Source organism: Mauremys reevesii, linkage group 11, assembly GCF_016161935.1.
Source record: "Mauremys reevesii isolate NIE-2019 linkage group 11, ASM1616193v1, whole genome shotgun sequence".
Taxonomy (NCBI): Eukaryota; Metazoa; Chordata; order Testudines; family Geoemydidae; genus Mauremys; species Mauremys reevesii.
Genome location: NC_052633.1, coordinates 73,890,630 through 73,909,686, shown reverse-complemented (window position 1 = coordinate 73,909,686; position 19,057 = coordinate 73,890,630). Strand labels below are relative to the sequence as shown.

The window sequence follows — 19,057 nt, the reverse complement described above, 5'->3', positions numbered from 1 at the left end:
TAGCAGCGCCGAGTGACTGCATTAGCAGCTGGTGAGTTCCGCTAATTTGAGATGTTGCCCGTAGCCGCAGCCTCTGTGCAGAACCACCCCTGCGCTGATGGGCCAGTTAGATGAAGTGTGAAGCACCCCTTAACTTGTGCTAGAGATTTTTGTGTGTGGACAGGAGCTGGGTTACAGGCAACGCTCACGTTATCCCTCGAGCTAACCTTCCCGTGGAGCCAAGCCCTTGGAAAGGTTAAGGATTATTAACACTGGGGATACAGTGCATTTATAAGCATGTCAGCGGCAGCCCAGAGACTCATAGCCAGTCGTCCATGAGGGGTCCTCGCTGGCAGAGAGATTGGCCATCCCATTCCAAGAAGCTGAGAAGACGGATACTTTTAGCTTCTTCTGTGAGGCTGAGGTGTTGCCACCTGCAAGTGTAGTGGCTGGTTTTAAGAGCTGTGTAATCCAGAGGCCATTGGAAGTGCAGAGCAATAGCAACATTCTCAGGGGTACGGACTGACGAGCAATGTTGCATAATCTTTTGTGCCAGCAGATGGTGCTCTTTATATTAAGCATTTTCATGGTTATGCTGGAAGGGGCTCATGGCGGCCATCAGGTGAGTCTTGGACACAAAAACAATCTCAGCCCTCATTAAAGCCAACAGGTGCCAAGCACCATCCTGCAGGCTCAACAGAAAGAGCAATTGAGCTTCTTTATGTGGTAAAAAATGCCGTGGACAATGGGGGCTACTGCCCAAGGCATTAGGCCATGTGGCCAGGCCAGAACTAACCTAGGTGGGGGTTTCCCTGGCTGCAAACACAGGGCTAGGATATCAGGCGCATACTGTGTGTGTTGGAAGCAAAAAAACAGGAGAAGGAGTTGTGAGCCTGATCCCGAGGGGAAGGAGATAGACCTTCTTGGGCACAGAGCCCCCTTGAGTGGCAGACGGGGGGATTTCTGAGCAAGGGAACTGCCTGCTGCTATGTATTTCTATTGTGTTTAAGGAAACAGGACTTTGTGGACTTTTATTTTTTCGTTAGTGAACACGATTGCACCAAAGAAAACACCTGTCTCATATGATCAGTTTCTCCTCCTAACAGAAACAGACCTGCAAGGCCCTGCATTTTGCTGAACGACTCATGCCAAAGGAGGAACAATGTATACAGCTATGTCACTTTTATAGCTCTCTCTAGTAAGAGGTTGGACTTGTCTCTTATGTAGCTCCAGGAATTTCCTTCATGGAAAAGACTCCTGGGTGTTTTTGCTGTGTTATGTTGTGACAGTAGAAGGATGCACCCTGAAGTGGCTTTCTAAAACAGATACAGGCTGATACAGCTCTCAGAGTTTTTTCTTATTCTCCTCAAGCTCCGAGTTCCACCAAAAAATTGGAAGACACAGAAATACAACTGTTTTGAAAATGTAAACTTCAACCAGGGTGTGACTGCCAAAAACCACAGTATCAGAGTCCAGGTCAGATGCTACGGTGAGGGACATGGTATACGAACCTATACAAGTAGAGAAAGAGAAGGAATTTTCCTCCAGGGCAGATTGGCAGAGGCCCTGGAGGTTTTTCACCTTCCTCTGCAGCATGGGGCACAGGTCACTTGCTGGAAGATTCTCTGCCGCTTGAGGTCTTCAAACCACAATTTGAGGACTTCAGTAACTAAGACATAGGTTAGGGGTTTGTTACAGGAGTGGGTGGGTGAGATTCTGTGGCCTGCATTGTGCAGGAGGTCAGACTAGATGATCATAATGACCTTAAAGTCTATGAGTTCCAGCCCTAAGCAGTCCTAGAACAGCGTTGCACCCAGGTCTGGGTCTAGAACTTGAGATGCTTGGAACGTGAACAAAGAGGGTCTGGTGTCAGAGCAGAGCATCTGCAAATATGCCTAGAAAATACACCATGCTCAGGCAGTTTACCATTGAATTCTAAGGAGGAGACTGATTAGCAACAGTGAAAACGGGCTAATTCAGGTCACATACTGGTGGGAACCAAGCCAAATTTCCTGCAACGATGAACATTTAAATAGATAAAAATTGGGAAAAAATGCCTACACCCCGTAATTTCATGCAACTGAAAATTTAAATTGGTCCAAGTTGTAAAAATGCTTAAAAATAAAAATCAATATTCTCCATTGGCGTTATCATACAAATACAAAAAATCTGCCAAACCTAAATATGTATGCGGTGTTGTTGTAGCCTTGTTGGTCCCCAGATATTAGAGAGATGAGGTGGGGGAAGTGATATATTTTATTGGACCAACTTCTGTTGGTGAGAGAGACCAGCGTTCCAGTCACATAGTGCTCTTATTTAGTCTGGGAAAGGTACACCCAGTGTCACAGCGAAATGCAAGGTGGAACCGATGGTTTAGCACAAGGAGTTAGCACATAAAGGACTAATCAAGATGGAGTGGCCTGTTAACACCTCTGCAGTCATAGGACAAAAATAGGGAGGAGAGTGTTAGTTGTGTGGCACTCTGTACCTCAAAGCAGCACCCTGGAATCCCCAATATCCACCCCGGTCATATAATTCAGATATATTTCATGCAAAGCATGCCATGTAAGATATCATATGAAAGGTGAGGATCTGCTGAAACCCATTGTTCTGTCCAAATATGTATAGCATTAGTGTGTATGAAGTTATGGGATTTTGCTGTATGTAATAAGTTTGAGAGTCTCTACTGCTAGGTGATGAAATCACTCCCAGGAGGGTGTTAAACGACCATTCATGAACAGGGGAGTTGTAATCAAGGGGTTTGCAATTCAATGACAATTGCACAAGCACCACACAAAGGGGAGTGCTCAGCTCTATAACTCAGTTGCACAAGACCACACCAGGGGGATTGCTCAACTCTGTGACTCAGCAGAGCCCACCAGGTATGCCTGGGCTAGTGTCTTCCAGGCATCTGGACTGAGGGTATAAAATAAGGGACAGCGGCATCATGCCTTGGCCTTCTCCTCCCCAACTTGCACGGGAAGCAACAAGAACACTGAGAAGATGAAGATGACTTCAACTGAGGAGACTGGTCCCAGGCTTGACAGAGAAGCCTGTTTATTAAGAACTGTACTATCCAGTGGGGTGAGAAAACTGCTTGATCTAAATACTGCCTAGTGTAATAAGGTTTAAGATTTAGATTGTGCGCTTATCTTTTATTTTCTTTGGTAACTATCTCTGACCTTTTATGCCTGCCACTTATAATCACGTAACGTTTATCTTTCCGTAGTTAATACATCTGTTTTATATTTTACCTAAAACAGTGTGTTTGGGAAATCTCAGCTCAGTTTACAAAGACTGGTGTATTGTCTTCTCCACATTGAGGGGGGGCAGATAGGTTTATAAATTAGGGCTAGAAAATACAGCTCTGGAGTGCAAGGCTGGGGAGCTAGAGGGAATTGGCTGTGTGATTTGCGAGTGACTCTTGGAGCATTCATGAATTCTAGCTGGGGGTACCGTTGTGCTGTGTGATCACAGCACCTGGAGGGGTTTTCTGCTTGTCACTAGCAAAGCACTGTGAGAGACAACCCAGGCTGGAGAGGTAAGTGGGCACAGCAGGACCCCAGTTCCAGGTTGTACCCCGGGGATTCTTTCACATGTGGGTAACAGATTGTTGTAATGAGCCATAAATCCAGTGTCTCTGTTCAGACCACGATTTTACGTGTCTAGCAATATTAATGAATTTAAGCTCCCAGGCTTGTCTTTTAAAAGTGTTGTGCTGGCTTCCTTTGAGGATGAGGACTGAGAAGTCAGATCTAGAGCGATCGCTTTGTGAAAAGTGTTCACCAGCAGGTGCTAGGGTGTGTCGGTCTTTTATCATTTTCCTGCGTGAGTTCATTCGAGAGCGCAGTGATTGTCTGGTTTCACCCCCATTGTTGTTATTGGAGTATTTAGTGCACTGGATAGGGTACGCCATATGTTGTGATAGGCATGTGTAGGATCCATGGATCTTGAAAGGTTTGTTGATCATTGTAGCGCTGGAGATATGCCTGATGGTTTTGTATTTGTTGTTCTGGAAGGGTCTGGTGCCGCTTTGAGTTGATATGTCTTAGTCTGTGGGAAGCTTGCTTCTGATGATTAGTTGGAGAGGCTGGGGGATTGTTTGAAGGCCAGAAGTGCGGGTTGAGGAAAGATTTCTTTCAGGATGGGGTCCCCATGGAGTGCCGCTTGTAGTTGTTTGATGACATCCAGTGTGGGGTGGTAGGTGACAACTAGGGTGTGTGGTCAGAGGGGGCTTATTTCTGTACTGTGGTAGATTTTCTTGAGGTATTTGGGTGGCCTCTTCCATGATGCGATCTACTTTTCTGGAGTGTCCTTGTTTGGTGAAGGCAATTTAAAGTGTGTTAAGGTGTATATCTCAGACTTTCTCCTCAGAGCATATTCTGTGATATCTGAGTGTCTGGCTGTAGATTCCAGATTTCTTGGTGTGTTTGGGATGGTTACTGGATCTGTGTAGGTAAGAGTGGAGGTCCAGGGGTTCCTTGAGTATGGTTGTCTGTAGGGTTCCATTGCTGAAGCTGATCGTGGGGCCCAGGAAGCTGAAGCTGGTGTGGGAGTGCTCCAGAGAGAGTTTAATGGAGAGGTGGTTGTTGAAGTTGTGGTGGAAATCAGAGGGCGCAAATATTGATGTATCTCACATAGATCAGTGGTTTTGTGCTGCGTTTGTCTAGAAATTTGTCTTCAAGCTGGCCCATGAAGAGGTTGGCATATTGGGGAGTCCTCCTAGGATGATCAGATAATGTGACCTTATGTATACCACAGGGCCAGAGAATTTCAGTGATTCCTGCATCTAGTTTAGCAACCTGTGGTCATACTAGAGCATATGTTTTAGCCAGACGTGCAATGATTCTGTCAATCTATCTAGGCAGGCACGCAATACACACAACATTGCCAACTGCAAGCATTCAAAAATCATGAGTCAGGCCCTCCAAAATCATGAAATTGCCTTAAATAGCATGAGATTTTCAACAATAATAAACATTTCAGGTTTTCTCTTGCTTTCTGGTTATTTTTTTTTTTTTGAGGTTGCACTTGGCTCCTGTTTCCAGGTTTTTCTCTGCAGTGTTGAGGGCAAGAAACTTATTCGCTGTGGCTGAAAATTGAATTCTCATCCCAGTCACGTGGCTCCAGACGCTGAGGCTGTAAGAAAAAGACTCACATTAAAGTTGGCAGTGCCGTCTATGTGGCTCCCACTACCTTAGCATTTTCATAAATTCATAGGCTCCATGGCCAGAAGGGGACCATTGTGATCATCTAGCCTGACCTTCTGCAGAACTCGGGCCAAGAGACGTCCCTGAAATGCACCTTTGAGCACCTCTGGAGCAGCCGCGTGGTTTTTGTTGCAAACAATGCAGGGGAGTATTTGTTTGGCCTTTTCCAAAACTGTTTTCATTGGACTTTAAAAAAAAGCAATGAAAACATTTTCACTGGACTTAAATTTTTTATAATAGTATTTTTGGGCCAAGTTTGGCAGTCTTACTGGATGAAAAAAATAGTAAATTATTATTATGAATTATAAACGTAATGTAATACACTAAACATTTATTTTGTGGTAGCATCCTAGAGGTCATTGCAAGGTTGTACCTCATGCTAGATGTACCAACATATAATCATAATCTCTAGTTCTTATGTAGCACTTTTCATTGATAGATCTCAAAGCACTTTGCAAAGGAGGTCAGTAGCATTACCTCCATTTTACAGCTTGGGAAACTGAGGCATGGAATGAGGCTGACGTGACTCACGGTCATCGAAAACTGGGAAGAGATCCCAGGTTTCTCTGAGCCCCAGGCCAATGTTCTGTCCCCTAGGTGTTCCCAATGACAGTATAATAAATGATAGTCTCCATGTTAAGGATTTTATTATCTAAATGACAATGCCGTGGCTGGTGGACTGGACAAAAAGTGGGCTGGATTGGGTTAGGAGGGTGGGTAATAAATATCATAGGTGGTGCACACGTGCTAGCTGGTCAGTAGCATCACCATGATCACGTCACACTTTACTGAGGGCAGCACAAATTGATGGAGATCTGTGATTTCTTTAACCACGGAAGCCTTTAACCAATGCAAAAACAAAACAAACCCAATAACCCCAAAACCAAAAATCCTCAGCATAATTGTACCAAGGCCTGGAATGATCTCTAGCAAGGAAAAGGTTTTCCAGAATTGACCCAGCTGAGAAAAGAAGCCAGGGTTAAAGGGACAGGGGCAGGATTCCAGAGGTGAACACACGGGGCTGGGATAAGCAGCAGCGGGTGGGACAGGGAAGTTAGGTTGCTCAAGTCATCTGCAAAATTAAGCTAACGTTAGCGTGTCTCCTTTTGCACCAGCATTGGCGGCAGAATGGGGGAAGCAGAGCCCTCCTTCAGCACCTCCGAGCCAGTTTGCGGAGGAACGGCCTTTGAATGAGAAGAGGCCAGAATAAAAAGCCCAGAGAGTTTTGTTTGGCACCAAGGTTTTGGTGCCTCCTCAGGCATTCGCTGCCAAATGCTACCAGGACTCTCTTCCTGTAGTGTCCCATGTTAGCACATGATAAAGTCATTAACACCGTTTTAGCGCTTTGATCTCTGGAATCTGCCATTTGGGAATCAGTCCGGTCACGCCTGAGCATGGCCCAGAAGGGAATGTTCCTAACTTCAGTCCTAGCTAGGGACGGGATGGACGTCGGAAGGCTCTGCTGCACCCGCTCAAGAGGCTACTTCGACCTAAGCTAAAAAATCTGCTAGATTCGCATGCGCGTCTAATCAGAACTGCAGGGCAGGGGACTCGGGGACCCAGGAAGTCCCTGCCAGTCCCAGGACAAGCTTTCCTGCACAGATGAGAGGTACATCCTACTCCCAGTTAGGTAAGAAATTCGGTGGCAGGAGTGTCTCTGGTGTTATTTCCATGTTCCGGGAAGCAGAGGTCATTGGAGACAATGGGCTGAGAAGACAATGGTACTTTGTTCTCAAGCTCTAGTGTCTCGATTTGTAAAAGTACCTAAACGACAGCATGAGCTTTACTGATCATTTCTGCACAGCCATTCACGGGGCACTGGGTGACCCCCTAACCCCCACCCCAAAGTCCTGCTCCGGCATGCATGGGGGCGTCAGGTGCTGTCTATAGTATCAGCATCTTTTATTGTTGTGGAGGGGACGTCCCATGTCCCCGAGACATCACAGGCACATCTAGGAGTAAGTGCGCCATTAGGAGAGGCTGAGTAGGCTGCTGTCTCTGAGCTTGGCTGAGGATAGGGGGTTCCAAAGAAGATGGATCTAGACTGTTCTCAGTGGTAGAAGATGACAGAACAAGGAGTAATGGTCTCAAGTTGCAGAGGGGGAGGTTTAGGTTGGATTTGAGAAAAACTTTTTCACTTTTAGTGGTGGGTGTGGTGATGGGCTGGAAGGGGGGTAGGTGGTGGTGGTTCCTTCCCCTTAGGTTTTTAAGGACAAGGCTTGACAAGCCGTGGGGGGGGGATATTTTTTGGTTTTTGGGTCTGCTTTGAGCAGAGGTTGGGTTGTCCTACTCCTCCTCCCCTCCCAACCCTGAGGATAGGCTGCAGACTCATGCTAGGACAAAGGAGCATTGTCCATCTTGTCTCCAGCATGCCCAAACAGCCCAGTAAAACCTGTCTGAAATATCTTTGACTTTACCAGAGACCACTCAACCTGGCAGAAAACTTGAGAGGGTGGTATACTCACCCCAGCCCCCACAATTCCCTCCAGTAACCAAACACAGTAACTGCTGCATCCTCAGGATAAACGGATTGGACACAAGATCCACCCAAATTCTCCTCTGTCATGTCACCTCTCAAGTTTGGGTGGCAGCTTCCCAACCAGCCATTCTAGAGCCTGGAATGAAACATATGGAAAAGAAACATATTCTTTTTTTAAAAAAAGGGTCCGGTGTCCTTTGCTACCTACTCCGACATACACACCATGAAGCATCTGTATCAGGATAGCCTGTGGGTTTGTCAGGCGCAGTCCCCAGGGTGTGGAAAAGTCAACTGCAAGGCCTTTTAGGTCAACGAGGAAAAGCCCACAGTGCTTGGCTTGCTGGTCTACAATCCAACAGCCCTGAAAAAAAGGCATGTCCATTACATTGCTTTTCCAGCCCAGCTAATAGATCACACCTTGCCCCATTTCCCCCTTCATTTGCTGTCCAGAGTCTCAACCCTCCCACTTCTCCATCCTTTTCTCACACTCTTGTCTTCTTCTTGATGGCTTCCTTGTCACCTCTCATGTCTTCGGCAGCCATCCACCCCCTGTTCATTCAAGACCATCTTTTCCCACTAAGCCTCCTCCTGCTAACTCAGAGTGACTGTTCTGTCCCTATTTAGGAAAAAATATCACAATGCAAACAATGACCAACCTGCAAAATTTGCAGATGATACAAAGCTACTCAAGATAGTGAAGTCCAAAGCAGACTGCAAAGAGTTACAAACAGATCTCATAAAACTGGGTGATTGGGCAATAAAACGGCAGATGAAATTCAGTGTGGATAAATGCAAAGTCATGCATGTTGGAAAACACAATCACAACAATACACATACAACGAAGGGGTCTAAATTAGCTGTTACCACTCAAGAAAGAGATCTTGGAGTCATTGTGGAGAGTTCTCTGCCAAATCCATTCAATGTGCAGCAGCAGTCAAAAAAGTCATTAGGAAAGGGATAGATAATAGGACAGAAAGCATCATATTGCCTCTATATAAATCCATGGTACACCCACATCTTGAATACTGCGTGCAGATGTGGTCGCCCCAACTCAAAAAAGATATATTGGAATTGGAAAAGTTACAGAAAAGGGCAACACAAATGATTAGGGGTATGGAACAACTTCCATATGAGGGGAGATTAATAAGACTGGGACTTTTCAGATTGGGAAAGAGACGACTAAGGGGGGGATCTGATAGAGGTCTGTAAAATCATGATTGGTGTGGAGAACGTGAATAAGGAATTCTCCTAACACAAGAACTAGGGGTCACCAAATGAAATGAACAGGCACCAGGTTTAAAACAAACATAAGGAAGTATTTCTTACCACAATGTACAGTCAACCTGTGGAACTCTTTGCCAGAGGATGTTGTGAAGGCCAAGATTATAACAGGGTTCAAAAAATAACTAGTTAAGTTCATGGAGGATAGGTCCATCAATGGCTATTAGCCAGGATAAGCAGGGATGGTGTCCCTAGCCTCTGTTTGCCAGAAGCTGGGAATGGGCGACAGGGGATGGATCTCTTGATGATTCCCTGTTCTGTTCATTCCCTCTAGGGCACCTGGCATTGGCCACTGTCGGCAGACAGAACACTGGGCTAGATGGACCTTTGGTCTGACCCAGTCTGGCCGTTCTTATGTTCTCAGGGCAGATGGAGCCAAGCTCATCTCTGGAGTAACTCCATTGGCCCATTGAGTCTGTACTGTTTTTCTGTAAACCTTGTCTTCTGATCCCAGCACCTACTGCAGGTCCTTAGTAATAAATGATCATAAGTTAACTCATAGCCAGAGGCTCAGCCACTTCTGTTACCCAGCGAGGGGGAGCCCTGGGGGTTGGCCAGAGGATCAGCTGTGGTCCCTTTAGATTATCCTTCTCCCTTTAGAAAGCATGAAATAAATATGGCTCTTTGGCCATCGCCACCTGTTAGGAAAAGTTCCAGCTAGCCCCTGTTCTGCTGATTGCTTTCATTCAGCACAGGGATAAGCAGAGCTCGCCCCTGCTATCCCCACCTGCCTGGCTGACAAAGATACTCTGCTTATTTTGGGGCAGGGACACACACACACACACACACACACACACAAAACCTCTGTGCAGAAAAGGAGAGACAGGAAAGGGACCAAAGCCAGAAGAGTGCCAAGGAATTTGGAGGCTGAATGAGGAGCATTCAAGAAGCGACAATAGAGGCAGTGGGCTGTGAAAGGGATGAGCTATTGCAGAGGATTTCATTACACACACACACAAACACACACCACTTATTACTCCACTTGCCAGCCGCTGCACTGCCAGGATTCCCCCTATAAAATTCCAGCTGGAAACCGCAACGCCAGGCAGGAAACACATGTCCCTAACCAAGCTAGATACATGAACAACTCAAAGGCCATTCTTCCATTGCAGCTGGAACTCACCATAGCTGGAGGCAGGATGCCGGGGCTAAATGGACCACTGGTTTGATCCAGCCTGGTAATACTGATGAGTTCTCAGGCTGGCTTCCCCTCAGCAGGTGTTAGATTGCAGGGGTTTTCTGTACAGTGTTGAGGCAGATTCTTTAATCTGGATGCCGCATAGACAATTACAGTAAGGCTACTTTGACCAGACGTTAGGCCCGTATTAACAGTCCTGCTCTAATCCCACGGATTAGCTCAGAGCTTTCTAAAAGCCCCAAAGATGCCTGCCAGATACTGGGAGGTGGAATGGAGCAGCCTCTCTGGGTCTTCTTCTGGGTTGTTAATCATTATTACGATATTATTTTATTGGGGTAGTAGCCAGAAGAACCCCAATCAGGATCCCCCATTGTGCTGAATGACGCACAAACAGCATAGTAACAAAATTGTGTCTGACCCAAGGCGTTTTCATTTTAGGAACCATGAGCCATCAGAATGCTACACCCTCACTGGTCTTGAATATGGGCTTCAAAGTCCTCCTTTGTCCCCGTTCACTTCATCTCCACATTTCCTGGGACTGCTTAGAGGAAAAGGAATCTAGTGGCCTGAGCCCAGCCCTGGGATCTAGGAAATCCCAAATGCCCCAGTTCTCCCACTGGTTTGTTGAGCTGCTTCGCTCCGTGCCTTGGTGTGGCCCAACCGGAAAGCAAGGTACCCGTGTCTTCTCCCAATAATCCTCTGCGTGAGCTTGTCTGTTCGCCCCGGGGACACAGCGCGCCATCGTTAATGCCGCCGGCCGCCCGCGTTTGGAGATCCATTTTTGACATTGTTTAGATTTCTTTTTTAATCACTGTTTTTGGTTCCAAGGGAAATTGCCCTGCATGTATAAGTACATGTTTTGCTAAGCAAACGGATTCCTTTACATTGCAGTTTGTGGGATGAAAAGCAAACAAAATACAAAACTCAAAAATGAGACCAATGTGCCCAAATCGGCATCATGCTTTTGGGGTTTGGGAATCATATGGATTTTTTCCTCCGCCTCTTTCCAAGCATGAGCTCTACCTTCCCATGACCTTAAAAGTCCCTCGTTTCACATCCTCTGGGTAATCTTGGTACATTTTTGCAGCACTTTTTGTCTCAACGTGTTCCATCCGCTGTGTGTATACAGCGCCACAGTAGACAGCCATGCAACATGGCAGTGGGGGAAAGGGAAACAGACCTGTTCTAATGCTCATCATCATCAAACATGCATAGTCTGTTGAGCCAGTCAGAGTGACCATGGCGTTACCCCAGGAGCGGTGGAATGAAGTTTCCATATCTGGCTTAATCCCGCGAATCCACAGATCAGTGGGAGCGGCCCTGCCAGCGGAGCCAGATAGGGTCAGGGCCCGCACGCCTTTCCTTCGTGTGCCAATAGAGAGTTTGAGCGCATAGTGTTCTGGGGTGTTTTTGTCCTTCCTAGGGGCACGTGGTTGAAGAGCACGCCATGCTGGGTTGGGATACAATGAGCGACTGAAGGACGGCCAGATCTCCGTGAGATTGGATGCATTCTCGCCTCGACATTATTCTGCTGAGCTAGCAACTGACCGTTAGACCTCGCCACTGCATGTGTCAGAGTCAAGGTTGGTCAAGAAGAGGTCACTGACTATGCCACCAACTCTGCCTGGCTTGTGGAGAAGTCAGGGAATTTCAACCCTGCTCTCCAAGATGCTGCCCCCACTCTGGGACGGAACAATTCGTGGCAGAAGACCAAGGTTCAGAACCTCAGAGCTGGACCACCAGAACCCCTGGTGCAGGTGGGGGTGGAGGACTGGGGAGAGTGTTAATTAGTTAATCTACCTAGGCAGCAAGCAGGGTTCAAAGGTGGCAGCAAAGCAGACGTCCTCTGATAGGTCTCGCCCCCTCCTGCATGAAGCCCCCGTCTTGCTTATGGACACAAAAAAGTCTGCACAAAGTTCAGGATCTATCAACCCATGCACTACCTGTATTGCGATGTGGGACAGAAACTCGGGCCCTCTTACAGGCAGCTGTGGAGGGGCGAGAGGTATTCCATCTGGCCTGTCAGTACCAAATCTTGAGCAAAAAGGGGTTTGACTCTGCACAAGATGTCACAATCTTGCCAAGATCTGGCCTTCATTCAAACCCTGACCCCAAGGAAAAGCCATGGGATCACCAGTTTGTCTAGCCACATCTTTTTTCACGTGCCTCAGACAAGACCCGCCTAGAGGAGATTGGAAGATATGGGTGTGTCAGGTCTCATTCAAAAGATTTCCTCATAGTAAACGGAGCAGCGCTGTCTTGATCTGCTCGGGGATGATGAAAGGCTGAGTCGGCCATTCCTCCCAGGTGCCCAGCTATTTCAAACCCAGTGATTAGACAACTCAGCTGTCCGCTGCCTGTCACCTCTACCTTGTGAGGAGTCTGTGAGCTGCTCAGCACCTCTGCCTTTGTGACAACTTCTTAAGGGCACCAGAGCAGGTCTCCTCCTAGACTGGGCAGCTGATCCACAGAGCTCTCTTCTGTTTTCCCCACCGGACACTTTCTAGAGGGCAGTGGACATCTTGAGGGTGGTGGGGAGTCCCAGAAATACTGGTGAGAAGGCAGAGGAGTTGGGTAGGGTTGGTAGGTGCTTACTACAGTGAATCCGAACAGCTTAGGATGCATGGCATTATTCCAACCAACAGTGTCTACAATTCAGCATTTCTCAAATGCGGCCACTGCGGAGGCATGCGGCCACCATGGGATTTTCTTGTGGCCACAGCCTCCTGGGCTGTGCTTGGGGGGGAGGGGAGTGGCAAAGTAGTGGTCCCTCCCTGTTGCTCTGGGATGCCCCACTTTGGTGTTGGTTGCTGCGGCTACGGTGACCAGACAGCAAATGTGAAAAATCGGGACAGGGGTGGGGGGTAATAGGAGGCTATATAATAAAAAGACCCCAAAATCGGGACTGTCCCTATAAAATTGGGACATCTGGTCACCCTAGCTGTGGCTGCCAGCAGGGGTTGGACCCTGCCCCCCACCTGGAGACACGTGGGGCACAATGCTGGAGGAGCAGGCAGTCCGTGAGTTCCCCACTTTCCCAGGAGTGGTGGAGCTCAGGCTTTGGGCTCCAGCCCTGGGGAGGCGGGGCAGAAAGCCCCAGGCTCCAGCCCCACAGCTTTGGGCTCCATCCCCAGGCCCCGTCCCCTGTCCATGGGGCTTCAGGATCTGGCCACAGGGCTTCAGGCTCCAGCCCCCTGCTGCCTTCCCGTCCACTGCCCCACCCCACCCCATCGACCCTGACCTCCCTGCCATCCAGGGCTTAATTTGTTCCCAGGCTTGCCAGGACTGAGTAAGTTTGCTGTGAAAAGTGATACTTGTATGTTTGTTAATATCACTTTTCACAACTTCTTAAGAGCACCGAAGCAGATCTCCTCCTAGACTGGACAGCTGATCCACGGAGCTCTCTTTACTAGCCGGCAATAAAGAAATGACAGTGATTTGGACACGTACCCGTGCATATTTATTTGTTTTTCCTAAAGCTAATCAAGTATTCAAGGAAAAAGTGTGAAAGCGGCCACCAGCAAGAGTTGGTGGCCGTACTCTGAGGCCACCAAAAAATGTGTCCTGAGAACCGCAACATCACATAGGTGCCTTTCTGCAACACCCTAACACTTCCCCCTGTGCTGATCCCATCTCTCCAGCTCAGTACAACCCTCACCACCTCTCCCCAAACTGTAGGGAATTTGACTCCATTTTTGCTCCATCTAAGATGGGAACCTTTCCATCGACTTCAACGGGAGTTGGATCAGGCCCTTGTCATATAAAAACCCTGGGGTAGATACACCAGAGAGGAATCCGTGGTCTGCCAAAATAAAGCAGAAATGTTTCCTGGCGTTTTCTGCCAACGTTGTATCTTAATCCTGGGCAACGCTTTAGAAGCAAGAGGAGGATTTTCATTTTCTCTAGCAACTGTTGTCCCTTCCTAACTTTGTCATAAAATATCAAAGCCAAACCCCTAGCCTCGCTGGCATTGCTTCTTTTTTAGTCACCTTTCCTTTCTTTGGCTATAGATCACATTCGTTTCAAGCCAAATCGGGTCCCGGTCCAAGCACACTCTGAGGATTCTTTCCTCCATGAGTGACGTAGGGAAGGAAATATTATGAAAAAAAGACACCCCCTCCACCCCCAAAAGACAAATAAACAAACAAACAACCTCCCACTACCATTTGCAAGTCTCCTAAACTGGAAAATGATCCTGTTCTCAAGCACCCACAGGCAGGAGGCCTTTGTAATAAGCACAGGGCACCTACGTCAGATTATAAACTCAGAGCTAGCTACAAATCACTGCTTATTCCCCGGGGGAGGGGTGAGAGGAAAACACGAGTGAAGCCTTCTGCACAGCTCCAGATCCCACAAAACTGAACTGAACAGAGCATTGTGGAAGGTGTTGATTTTTTCCCCCCCCAAACCACTATTTCATATTGTACGTGGAGCATGGCTGCCGGGCCTGGTGTTTCACTGAAGGTCTGTGTCTCACGAGTGACACTGGGGCTGTGCAAATGAGATGGCCAAGGGGGTCATCTCTGCACACAGTTACTGCAGCTGTATGTACAATCCTGGTGGTGCTGTGTGGACAACTGGCATGTGGTGTTTCACTGAAGGTCTGTCTTTCACGAGTGACGCTGGGGCTGTGCAAATGAGATGGCCAAGGGGGTCATCTCTGCACACAGTTACCACGGCTGTATGTACACTCCTGGTGGTGCTGTGTAGACAACTGGCACGTGGGGCATTTTTTGAACACCCAGTTGGGAAAATCATTCTCCCATCGGGTGTGGCAACCTCTGTGCTGCAAATGCAAGAGGACACGTGCTGGGTGAGTCCACAAAACCGTTCCATTGTTCAGCTCCTGCCGGAAGAGCCCGGTCGCATGCAACGAGCAATCTGCCCTCCGACACTTAACGTTTATCCAAGGGGGGCAAGTTTAGCCCTTTTTAAGCAGGGGCAAAGCCACTTAAGCCAGTTCCATTATTGTAGGGGTGAATTTGGCCCAGACTTCCTAGTCGTCCTGTATTTGTTCACAGGCAGGGTCGGATTCAGGCAAAGTTCCTAAAAGCTGGTGCCTCTGCCTCCAGCTGCAGAAGTCATGGGATGACCTCAGACTCTCAGCTGCCATTAACATCAAAAAGGACATTTCCAGCCCACATAGTGATGAAGACAACTTGAGAATGTGCACCAAGGGTAATCAATGCAGCAACGTCTGCCTGAGTGTGCAAAGAGCCTGAATAAAAGCTATGCTGCGGGGAGAGATCGCTCCGTGCATCTCCAAGGGGTGTTAGCTCCATGACCTCCTGCTCTGGGGGACCCTGCCCAGACCATCCCAGCGCTCTGTGCGGTAGGAGCGGAAGTGCACATGGGTTTGGCTCACCTACCACAGAAGATAACCCAGCATTGTTAGGGGGTTGGAATGGAATCACCTTACATCCTGCCTTCTAACTGGAGCACCTGACAAGGAGGCAGTATTTTCCTAAGCTCCACCCACAAAATAAGCCCCACCCATGCACATGGCCAGTTCATGGTAGATTGTGCTCTCTGAGCTTCCCTAGGGTTCCTTTGGAGGGGCTGGAAGATGCCCATGGGCTCGGCCAGGCTTCTTTGGTTCAGCTGTTTCTTGGCCAGGGGAAAAAGGTTAAGTGGGGGCATCTTCCAAGGGCCACCCACTTGTGGCACCAAAATGAGCAGAGGCTCAGATTGAAATGGGCAAATCTGTCCCTCCCTCATTCTTTTCTCACACGAGGGATGAAATCGTTAACGACCATCCTTTAAACTGCCCTCCCTGAGTGAACCTCTCCCGAAGACGATATTTGATATTTCCCTGGCAAAAAACTAAGGAGGTTTGGAAGGCAATGCACCTTCTCTCTCCACTGATGCTAGATGCAGCTGCAATGCACCGGGGACATTCATGCTGTAGAGTTAATTAGCTGCCTTTGGGTTAAATATAGTAAGTTTCAGATCGCTCCAACTTGAATCTAATTCAGTGCCAAAGCCCATTTATACTGGAATCTTCAAAGAGACGTCATGATTCAGGTGTGCACAGATATGAACTTCAGTGCCCATGTAGGGTTTCAGATGAGGTACCATGGCTGGGAATGGATTTCTCCTGGGTATGTGACAGGAATCTGCATACACATAATGTCCACTAACTCACAGGCCCCTCTCTTTGATTCGCCAGAATGTAGGGGTCTTTTTCAGAGGAGAAACATAAGAATGGCCAGACTGGGTCAGATGAATAGGTCTTGTTGGGTTTTTTTAAGTTCCTTCCCTGTGTTGTTTGACAACACTAACTTACATGAGTAAAATAGAGGGGATTTTTTAAAATACTCATTTACTGCTCCCTGCTGAGGCTGCTTGGTTTTGGGGGATAGTGTGGTCTGGTGGGTAGGCAGCTGCCTAGAAAACAGGAGGTGCTAGCTTTTAGTCCTGGAGCTACCACTGATATCTATTGTCCTTTGTAATGTGTTTTAAGATGAAAAGACCTACGTATTTCTGAGCATGACTGGTCAATTTCGCTCACCATGGACTAGTTCATTCCCTTTGAGTTTGGCTTTCCAAAACCGATGAGTTGCAAAACTCAAATCTGGATCCGAACTTCTGCAGCTCTGGGGGGGAGGATATGTGTGTGTGTGTGGGAGGGGCGGAAGAGAGGGGTTGGGGTTTTTTTTGCACCCAACACTAATAAAACTATTTTTTAAATAAAAAAATGTAAAACATTTTCAACCTGTGGGATATTAGATTTTTGTTAAAATTGTTATACCAAACCTAAATATATGAGCGGGCACACAGATGGGTATGTATGGCCATACCTAGATGTCTCAGGTGAAAGTGATCTTGTAAGTAACAGAGAGCTCAGCAGAGCGGAATAGATGTTTCCTCAGTTTTGTCACACCCCATAGACAAAGCCAGTGGAAAAGACAAGCCCATCTACTTTCTAACTCCCAGCAGGGGTCAGCCCCTTTTGGGTCATGCCTGAAGATAAGCACATGTGGAACACACAAAGGATTTTATAATAACGCAGCAGTTACAGACAATTGCCTAATGGGGAACAGATGGGGAGTTTTATTTTAAATTGCCTTAACAACATCCAATGTAAGCTGTGTTTTTTAAGTAATAGTTTTTTAATGAGATGCCCGTGCAAGCTTACGCTACAGCAGGTTTTGATCACTGCTGCAGTTTTGAAATGGTAGGATACTGGGCTTTGCTTCCCCCTCTCTATGCAGATTTCAGTCTGTGTGAGAGCATTAGATTTTCCGAGACCACTTTACGTTTTCTCTGCTGCTTAGTTCTTCCCCACCAGCTCCACTCACCTCAGACCTCAAGGGAGCTGTGTCAAAGGGATGTTTCCCTTCAGAGGAGAAGGGCTGGATTCAGCTATCCCCTGAGCACATCCATTCAGGCAAAAGCTAAAGAGATGCATTCTTCCATTCGAACACAAGAATGGCCATTTCTGGGTCAGACCAATGATCCATCTAGCCCAGTGTCCTGTCTTCCAACAGTGGCCAGTGCCAGGTGCCCCAGAGGGAACGAACAGAACAGGGAATCATCAAGTGATCCATCTCCTGTTGTCCACTCCCAGCTTCTGACAAATAGCAGCTAGAGACACCCAGAGTAGGGGGCTGCATCCCTGACCATCTTAACTAATAGCCATTGATGGACCTGTCCTCCATGAACTGATCTCATTCTTTTTTGAACCCCACTGTAGTTCGGCCTTCACAGCATCCCCTGGCAATGAGTTCCACAGGTTGACTGTGCATTGTATGAGAAGTACTTTATTATTATTATTATTATTAGGTTTTTAAACCTCTCTGTCTGATACGCACACCCAGGAAGTCAGTGTGCTGCCATCACAGTGCCCCGCATTGTCAAATAAAAAGCTCAATGATGCAGATATGTTGTTAAAGGGGCACTGCCAACCTGAATAGACACTTTATTTTCTCTCCTCCCCCATTCGTGTCAATAGGAATTGTGCATCTAATTCCCCTTGGCGACATTGAGAATTTCAGCCACGTATGAGAAAGAATGTGTGCGCATGTCCATTTTCCTTGATCCACAGCCCATTTGGGATTGGATATTTGGGACCCTGTTTATCAATCAGAAGCACCTCATTGATGATCATCTCAAGGGGATTGTTATATAATTACCTAGCACTTTGCATCCATAGAGCCTAACTCAGTCTATTATCCCCATTTCTCTGCTGGGAAAACTGAGGCACAAATCAGGGCAGGGGCTATCAAAGGTCAGTGACAGTGGTGAGACCAGAACTCAGGCCTCCTGCCTCTCTGTCCATTGCCCTCCCAACTGGACTCTGCAGCACACAGAGATTAAAAGCAGCACCAGAGCTACCAAGCTGGGTGTCTCAGCCTGCAGATCTCCGCAACGGTGCTGCATGCGAGATGTGCAGTGCATTCCTTCGCAGCTTCTGCTTCTTCTGACACAAAGAGCATGTCTACACTGCAAAGAAAAACTGGCGAAGCCCCGTCTCAGAACCCGGGTCAATGGGGTAAAACCAGGAGTGAACACATTCCTACTCGGGCTCTGAAACCTGGCGAGGTGCTGCTATTTTTAGCCCTTGAGCCTGAGTGAATTAATCAGGGCTTGATGCCTTGGTTTTTTTTCTTTGCAGTGTAGAAATACTCCCAGAGGGCTCGACTGAGATCTGAGCACCATCGTACTAGGCATGCTACAGACACCCACAGAAAGCTCACAGTCTACGCACAAAGGGAGGGAGAGAAAGCAACTTAGCCGAGGTCAAACAGCAGGTCCAAGGCCGAGATGGGTCTAGCACCCACCTATTTTAACACCCGCCTCAGCACCCTCCTGCTAGGGCCCAAAGTCTCCTGCAAGACCAGCCCTTCAATCAAATGTCAGCACCCGCTGCAGCTAGCCAAGTGTTTCCGTTAACGACCCAGACGCAGGTCATGGCCAGCCGTGCGGCACAGCTGGATGCTTGCTCTACTAGTCACATGAGCAACCCTA

At 47.6% G+C, this 19,057-nt stretch overlaps 1 long non-coding RNA gene across 4 annotated transcripts in view; it reads right to left on the bottom strand.

The window, feature by feature from the left end:
- Positions 1-4,630: 4,630 nt before the first annotated feature.
- LOC120374854 overlaps positions 4,631-19,057 on the bottom strand; it is a 58,483-nt gene continuing 44,056 nt past the window's right edge. For 2 of the 4 annotated variants that reach the window (XR_005586289.1, XR_005586288.1), the window contains exons 2-3: positions 7,655-7,804; positions 4,631-5,118 (exon numbers count right to left, since the gene is read on the bottom strand). This is a non-coding gene — a long non-coding RNA (uncharacterized LOC120374854). Of the gene's footprint in view, positions 5,119-7,654; positions 7,837-7,890; positions 8,012-19,057 lie in introns of those variants that run through there. The other 2 variants (XR_005586290.1, XR_005586291.1) reach the window with 2 other exon arrangements.